This window comes from Engraulis encrasicolus, chromosome 21 (genome assembly GCF_034702125.1).
Source record: "Engraulis encrasicolus isolate BLACKSEA-1 chromosome 21, IST_EnEncr_1.0, whole genome shotgun sequence".
Lineage (NCBI taxonomy): Eukaryota > Metazoa > Chordata > Actinopteri > Clupeiformes > Engraulidae > Engraulis > Engraulis encrasicolus.
The window spans coordinates 23113798-23123211 of NC_085877.1; positions in this window are offsets into that span (position 1 = coordinate 23113798).

Consider the following 9414-nt stretch of genomic DNA (forward strand, 5'->3'; position numbering starts at 1 on the left):
ATGGATATACTTAAATGATTCACACATGGCGGGGACATTTCTTTAGGCCTATTTAATGTTAAGTTTATTATAGTTTTTCATTTCAAAAGATTGTTACTGCGCAAAACAAAACAGTGCCGTTGTGGAACACCGCTACAGTAGGCAACAGCTAGGTAGCCAGGACAACAGATGTTGTCTATCACAGCAGCTGATTAGAGTCTTGTTGAAAAGTCGCTTTAGCAGTGAAAAGTCTTGTTGCCATTGACAGCGGTCTGCTATAGACCAACCCGTCCGTTATCGAAAAATAACAGACGTGCGAACGTTGGGGAGCCCCATTGAAATGAATGGAGCATTCGACCGATGACGTCACACCATATAATAATAACTAATAATGACATACTGCCAAAATACACTTGAACACTTTCAATTTCAACTTGCAAATGGAATTCAACCTTATACACACATTGGCACACAGGGCTTTGCAACTGCACAAGAAAGAACATAAGCATTCCCACATCACTGTATGATACAAAATTTGGCAATTGACAAAAAAAGCATGATAATTATGACTATGATCATAATGGCAATGAATATCACTATGAGCATCTAGATATGATGATGCACATGATGATGATGACGACGACGACGACGACGACGACGATGAAAATGATGACAAAGCTAGAATTCAGGAAAAAAAGAATAGGACTGATGGAAGGTCTGATCTTTAACTTCATGAGAAACATAATCAGAAAGCCAGTTAGTCACCAACTAGTCACAGACTAACTGGCTTGCTTCCCCATAGCAACAGTTCATAGGGTTCCTGTTTACATCTTCTTTCTCGCTGTGGCGGTGGGAACATGATTCCGCAGTCTGATACTCACTTAACTGCATTCAGGAAGTGAGCCTCGTGCTGAAAAACAACAACAAACATTTGTTTCATAGGTATCATTTTAGTACAGAACTTCTTTGAACCTGTATTATTCTTGTACTGCATTGAGGAGATGCCTCTTTTTCAATGCAGCTGAGATACATACGTACAGTACAGTAGGTTAGAACATGGCATAGTTGAAGAAATAAAACATAGAATTTTAAAACTTCTGGCGAAATGTTAACATTTTATTACTTCAGTAACAAATACCAATATAATCTTAAAATTGAAGTACATATTTCACAGACAATGTATTTACCATTTTGATCCTGGGCCTTCAAGGTTTCATACACGTCTTCATGAACTATTGGCAGTGGGCAAAGAAGGAGAGAGAGAGAGAGAGATGGAGAGAGAGAGAGAGAGAGAGAGAGAGAGAGAGAGAGACAGAGAGAGAGAGAAGTGGAGAGATAAGGAGGCAGAGAATGAAAGAGATTAGAAGCGAAAAAGATGTATGTAATTATATCTGACATAGGCCTACCCTCTGATCTCATATTACAACAGACATCAACTCACCCTTCTGCAGAGGTACATAGTCAGACTCCCTCAAGGAGAGATGGTCAGATTCAAGAACTGATCGTGAAGTAAACAACAACAGACTTGTTCAAGACTAAGTAGCAAACTTTTCTCTGCAAAACCAATATGGTGTTGTGTATTTAAAATGTATTACAATGTTGTATATTTACCATTTTGATCCTGTGAGTTTATTGTTTCATGCATGTCTTCAGTAACTTTTGCCAGTGGGGAAAATGGAAACAGAGAGAACATAGTGAGAGACCCTGAATAGTGTACTGTACATCAGATATGATTACCTTATTCATTGTAGGCCTATATAAATTATGCCTTTGCCGTCACATTACAAGGAAAGCACACTCACTCTGTTGCAGAGGCAAACAATCAGACTGATCCTCATCTCTTCCTCCAAGCTGGTCAGGGGCTTGGCCAACATTCTGATAGATGCTCTGCACTGGCTGGCCACTAGAAGGGGATAGAGTAAAAATGTAAGCAGGGTCCACGACTGCACTCAAGCAATATACTATGACATATAAAATCATAACCTAATATAAATAATGAAAAAGAAATTGAAAACCTACCGGTCTGATTGGTGCAGACAAAAGCCTAAAAGGACAGATGTAAATGTCTTTATTTAACTTCACTGGTGAGTTAACAGCTTACCATATACAATCACATAACTTGGTTAAATGTTAGTCATTGATTTTGAAAAAACGTCTGACATAAACTTGATTTTGAGGGAGGATTGCGATCCTGATGCATTACTTGGGTAATGAAAGGCATTTTAGATTGCTCCATGTATTGTAATTTAAAGTGAAGTGCAATGGTATATGGAGTTACTGAGTGTGAAGTTCACACAGCATGGTTCATGCCAGGATAGATGTGACAAAGGCAGCAGTTTACCTCTGTGTGTTTGGCAGTAGAGGAATGATGTACTGATGATTGTGAGGACCACACCCACAACCAAGCCTCCTACCCAAACCACAATCATACCATGCGGCTGCGCATCTGAGAAAGGGTTCAGTCAAGAAACAAGGCACATCAGCTTTTACATCCTTTCGCTAAATAATAAAATGGAACCAACCTTGTTGAAGAACTATGAATTATTTTACCCTTAATCTGAACATCCATTGAGTTGCTGAGCTGTGATGTTTTTGGCCTGGCCTGTCGAAGTCCTCTGCACCAGTATTTTCCCTCAGTGTTGGAGGCTTTTGAGAATGCAAAATCACTTCCCTCAAAAAGGAGATTATTTTCCTTGTCCTTATACCACTGATATGTCCACCCACTGTGGGACTCTATCACACATTTCATAGTGACAGTCTGAACAGCCTCAGCATTCTGGGGTTCTACTGTTAGCTTAGCTTTGGGTAGAGCTGTGGACATTGACAAGAGATGGAGACAAACTTTATCCGTCAAATACAACACAGTCCCTTGTGAACGCAGTACATTCTATACTACTACATTTTGTACCTACTTTGTTCATCTTTTGTTTAATAGATGTTTTACGTTCATTATGTCTGACTCTTTAGATAACACTCAAGTTTCTCTTTTACTTCAGACATGTAAAACTTTGATCTTTTACCTGACCTGTTTTGAAGGTTTAACTTCCGTCTTCATCAGATGGTCACCCTCTGATGAAGACAGAAGTTATATCGTCAAAACATGTCAGGTAAAAGATCAAACTTTTACATGTCTGAAGTACAGGAAAAACGTAAGTGTTACTTTGTTTACCGTTCCAAAAATTCTTAAGAATTTGGACACCAATCTGGGTGTGTTTAGTGTTTAGCCTAATTGATTAGCATTCGTTTGACAGACTACTAAGGACGTGTCAAATATCTTGATGAACTGTACATTCTACTAGATGGGTTGAGGGTGGTTTATCATTCCTATTCCCTTGGCACCGGTAATGACCAACAGCTGAGTTGTCAACATTCGCGATGGTTATTGTGTTGTAGGGCTTTGACTTGTGCCCCAAAAGCGATATTCGAATATATTCGAATATTTATCCATATTTTTTTACCATTAAAATTGCCCCAGTTAGACCTGATGTCAAGCTGAAGTTGTTCTTTCCCCCAGTCAGTGACTAGTAAAAGGCTATTCCAACCAGAGATGTAGCCTAATGGCCAGCCATTATTGTTTAGCGATCGTTCAGCACTTTTTAAGAAGACGGTACTTAGAGGTGTGAATGCAGATTAAAACATGGCAAAGCTAGCAGCCATGTCAAACTTGTAGCCCAAGTTAAAATTTGAATTGGATCATATGGGAATCATGAGAATTGAGCACACAGCACCAATATCAACAAATATGTATTTATTTTCTATCACTAATGACGGACATTTAGGTAGTGTGTTTGTAGGTCCAGGTAAGATGACTGCTCTCGTCTAAAAACGAACATTACACAAACTAGCAGTGCGCTAAAAACATGCTAAAAGCATGCTAACAAAATCATCACCTGGAGTCTGCCTGATCTGACACCCAGACCAACGAAGCTAATTTGGTCAAAATCCAAAAAACAAGAAGTTATTATCTTACTCTTGGCGTAATCACAGGTACTTGTGGGTTGAATCACATAATTCCAGAAACTCGTCAACAACTCCAGAAAGTAATGTGATGATGCTTTGTTTATTAACTGTAGCCATTCACTTGAATGGAACTCAGCAGCACTCATCTGCTGTGTTATGCCCCGTGTACATCGGGAGCGACCAACGCGAATGAAGCGACGGAAGTCATTCATTCTCTATGGAGGGTGCGCGACCAGTGCTACCGGAGCGAATTCGCCAGGGGCGAAGCTTCTTGAGCGACCAGGGCGACTTTTGACGATTAAACTCAAGCTAATCTTAAGCGAATTCGCTATGACGCTGTTCGGCGAAAACCAATCGGAACGTTCATATCGAGGAATGTCCCAGGCTGTCAAGACAGAGTCGTTATGTGATTAGCTGAATCAAACATGTCAGTGCAGCGTCCAGAGCGAATAAAATGAATTCATGGCGAAACTTCTTCAACTACCCCAGCCACCCGGTCGCGTTGGTAGCGCTTGATGTACACGGGGCATTATGCGGACTCTGGGGGAGACTGCCTGCCGCAAGTGTCCTGCTACGGAACACAGAGAGATGAGCCACGCACGCGACTCTCCTCAACACAGCTGTAGTGATTAACCAGCCATGGAAAAAAATAAATTGAGACTGTGAATTGCGATGTTTACAAGGAAATGATTTTAATCAATAACAATGAAATACCCAAAAAAGCAATACCCATGTCAGATTCGAATATTAATGGCCAATTAATATTCGTTCGAATGTCTCGAATTTTCTTAACATTCGACTTATATTCGAATATCGAATATCGAAGTCAAAGGCTTATTGTGTTGTTTGGAGATGTCTTGAATGGTTCAGAGCTGCGGTCTTTAAACAAATTGTAAGTCCATCCATGCCGCGATCTGAACACACACTTTAGGATGACTGTCTCTCCGATGTAGATAGGACTCTCTGGCTCCATAACCAGTTTAGCTTTTGGCAGATCTGTGAGGAGCAAGGTGAGAGAGTTTAGTTTAGAGTAGCATTCATATTTAGATGCCATGTACATGTAGTTGCAGGTAGAATAGAAATAGTGTGGTTGGCCGTACATACCTTTAACTGTAATGCTAACTGTATTACTCCATTGTGATGATGATGGACGTCCTTTCCTCTCTGCCCCACAGACGTACTTAGAATATTACCCATGTACCACTTATAGGTCCAGTCACCAAAACTTGGTATCTCACATTTCAGGGTAACCACTTCTCCAGTGTACAGAGGGAAAGTGTCAGGGTGCGTAGAGAGTGTGACTGCAGGAAGGCCTAAAATAATACACAAAGGAATCCGTGTGATGTTGGCACCCCATATGTTGAAAAATATGAATTAAAACATTTTGGTTCGTTTGTGCATCATTTGTACACGATTGTGCAGGCCAAATGAGCGTTTGTGCACAAACCGTCGAAGATATTTACATTTGAAGACCCCAATAAAGGGTGTGGCAGCCTCTACAGATTACCGTGTTTCTAAACCAGTGATTCTCAAAGTGTGGTCCGGGGACCACTAGTGGTCCGTGACAGAGCTCAGGTGGTCCGCAAGGGGATTTCTACTCTTCCCAGACAAGCTATAGTTGGCTATATTTGTCACATTATTACAAAGCTAAACAAAGCTGAAGTCTCATTTTCACCACAATAAGACAGGCTTGTAAATGTGAATAAAAAGTATGTGATCTGCATCGAAATTAGCAGTGCCAAATTAGCACCTGTCAACAGCCAATTCAGTTGACAGGTGGTCCCTGAACATTTTTGGGAGGACGAGGTGGTCCTCGGTCTTAAAAGGTTTGAGAAACACTGTTCTAAACGAACTGTGCACTACCAAAGTTCTCTATGCCTCGGTTTACAGGTCAACAACCCCACAACTCTACAGAATAAATTATTGAGAAACTTTGAGTCTCGTAAATGGGTGGAAAATACAGATTTATAACGATGTCTACTTTGATGCTGACAGACTCGCTGCAAAAGACAAATGTTAGCATTGGCTAACTAGCACTGGATTTCTGAATGCAGGGCATTTAGTCAAGTAATGTATGTGGAAAAAGTTTCCTACTAAAGTGACTTACTTTCATGAAAATAAAAGTTAGGTAGCACTTTACAATAACTTCCTATTCACAGCTTTATAAACACTTTATAAGTAATGAACTAATTATCAACAAAATGTTTATAAATGGGAAAGAAATACTATGTTAACACAGCAGACACAGCACAGTCGCAGCAGTCCAGGAAGGTTGTCCGCCAAAGACCAGATGGCATGAGACCACATAAAACTGACAAAGTAGAAGTGGATTCCCACTCCATTGTCCAATCATAGTTTGGTTATTACTCATTTACAAACATTTGTAAATGCTTTGTTAAATGTTAATTGCACCAACTTTGATGTTATATAATTCCTTAACGACTTAAGCTATGACTACGAAACTTGGTGACTTTTCCTAACATTTAGTTGGCTAGTACCAAAAGATTATGTTTATCATTTTTGCCGTTGTCATGGCAGCGGTTTTCTGACAGGTATGTCATTTAAGTCTCATTATTGCAGTAGGAGTTACATTCATTGGCATGTGGCATGTGCCAGTAACGGAAGTGGCATCAGTGGCATGCTATTATAAAACACATTTTTCCACTAACAGGTTAGGTTTAGGAATGAGTTTTGGTTTAGGCACAGTTCGGCATGTTTATAGGTTGGTGTACACACATTTTTCACTGACAGGTTAGGTTTAGGAATGAGTTTGGTTTAAGCACAGTTCGACATCAACATGCGGAAGTGGACTACTATATAGGCTATAAAACACATTTTTCCACCGACAGGTTAGGTTTAGGAATTAGTTTTGGTTTAGGCACAGTTCGGTTGGTTTACACACATTTTTTCACTGACAGGTTAGGTTTAGGAATAAGTTTAGGGTTAGGCACAGTTGGACATCTTAGTAGCCACTGTAACCTAGTAACCAACGTGACATGCCAACCGTGACGGCGCTTGACATGTCCGTTAACTGTTGTAATTACAGACCTAGAATACATCAATAATTAAAAATAATACTTTTTATTAATAACTATTATTACACTTATTGATAATAATTAGTATAAGTCTGTGGTTAACATAAAATCAATGGACATGTCACTGCGGCACTTCCGCATGTCACTGACACATGCCACATGCCACTAAATGATCTAACCCCCTCTCCATTATTGTTCCTTTCTTATCACATACTACTGATTGTATAGTTATTCCATTACATTAGCAGAAATTACCTACATAACATACCTAATCTAATACCAGCATCATTAATTATCATTCATTTGTGCAAATTTATGCTAATTTGATGACATCGCCACATATATAATCATGGCAGGCTTTATCTTTACCAACGCACATTTCACCTCAATTTCATTCATTCTTTTTATTTCTCATTGCTTAAGTGTGTCATGTATATCATGCCCTGCAAATTTGGTAATGATATATCCTGTTGTTGAGGACTTACCAATTGGCGCAATGTTAGAAGAAACTGAAGCCACTTTATCATATCTATGACGCCATTTTGTGACACATATTTTCTTTTTTTTGTTATAACCATTAGCATCAGACAAATGGGATTAAGTACTTGGCCTACATACTGGGATATATTGTTCTTTTCACTCTGTAAAACTACAATCGGTACAAACCTCTCAATGCAATTCTGCATGTTTTCAATTGAGGTGCATATGCCCACCCAAGACATTGTAGTTAGTTACCGTAAATATCTACTTTTACCAAGACCAAAGCTGTGTCAAACTCATTAAGAACCAAATTGAGAAACCACAACAACACTTCAATATACAGTGTTCACTTCCATTACCTTACCTGTCACAGAAATAACAGGTCTGTTGTAAGACGCCAGTTTCTGTCTGATACCACGGCATTCATAATGTCCAGCATCTTCAGGGAGAGAGACTGTAATGGTTTGGTTGGTCTGACCATTAATCCCATGCTTGTTCCTCATCCACCTATACTCCCATCCATTGCCCTGTGTGTCACACCTCTGAGTAATTTGGCTTCTACTGTAGATGGGTGGCTGAGGAGATTGGATGGTGGAAACAGGAATCTCTGTAGAAATATTGTTATGACAAACATGTAATAAATAAATAATTGAAAAGTATATTTTCCAATGGTATGTTTTACACACACGCACGCACGCACACACACACACACACACAAACACACACACACACACACACACACACACACACACACACACACACACACACACACACACACACACACACACACACACACACACACACACACTAAAAATCTAGAATTATATACACCAATCAAATCAGAGAAGACAGAGATATAAATTCTTTTCACCACTTACCAAACACAAGTAGTTCATAAGGGTCACTTTGAAGCTCAGTAGGGGAGCTTCCCGTACGAGATGCTGTACAACTATATTTACTGTTGTTGAACCTAGTATCAGCCTCAACTTGAATTGTTTCCATGACATAATACAATGTTGATGAGTGGAGGTGCAAAACGCACACCAGAAACAGAGGTGCTGGCAACCAGAAAATACAATTGTAGGAGGAGAGAAGTGCCGCACACTCAAATAAACAGTTTTTAATGTGACAACGTCCGCCTTCTTCAGGTCACGTGACACGTCACTACAGTACAGATTACATTTATAGAGATCATTTTTAATTGAACTGACTGAGGGTGTTGACAACTTCAAACTCTTCTCATCACTTACGGATTGTCTGCTCTTGTTTGGTTTATTTAACCCAACAGCTGGATTCCCCCCTCTAGTGGTGGGATGCATGCAATCTTTTCTGCAGGGCCTCTATTACAACCTAATCGTCAACGAAATTATAATGACAGTCTTGAGCTGTGTTGAGTCTTCACAGCAAAGAGTGAGCGGGCCCACCCCGCAGGCCCATCTGTACAAAGAGGCTACCAGGCCGATAAAATGTATGAGTAATAAAAGAAATATAATCTATCTACTAATGATCCTGAAATCACTCACTCACTCACAAAATCTTAAATTATGTAATGGAATTGAAATATACACTGGCACACTGGCCTCTGGAACTTCACAAAAAAGTACACAATAATAAATGCACAATAATTTGGAGAAAAAAGAAAAAAAGATCAATGACTACCATCATAAAGAACAAGACTATGACAATGAGTAGATATTATGAGTATAAAGGTGATAATGATGATGATGATAATAATAATGATGATTACAATGGTGAAGACGAAGATGGCAACAATGACGATGACTAGGATATGAAGAATTGAACTGATAGAAGGTCTCGCCTTTTTAAAGTCGGTGCTTAAAAATAAATTCAAACCTCCATTTCCTTAAAGGTCAATGTTGAGATAACAGACATGAGCCCATTCTCGAACCTCAAATGACGAACATAATCAACAAGTCTCAATCTTTTCTCAATTTACCAA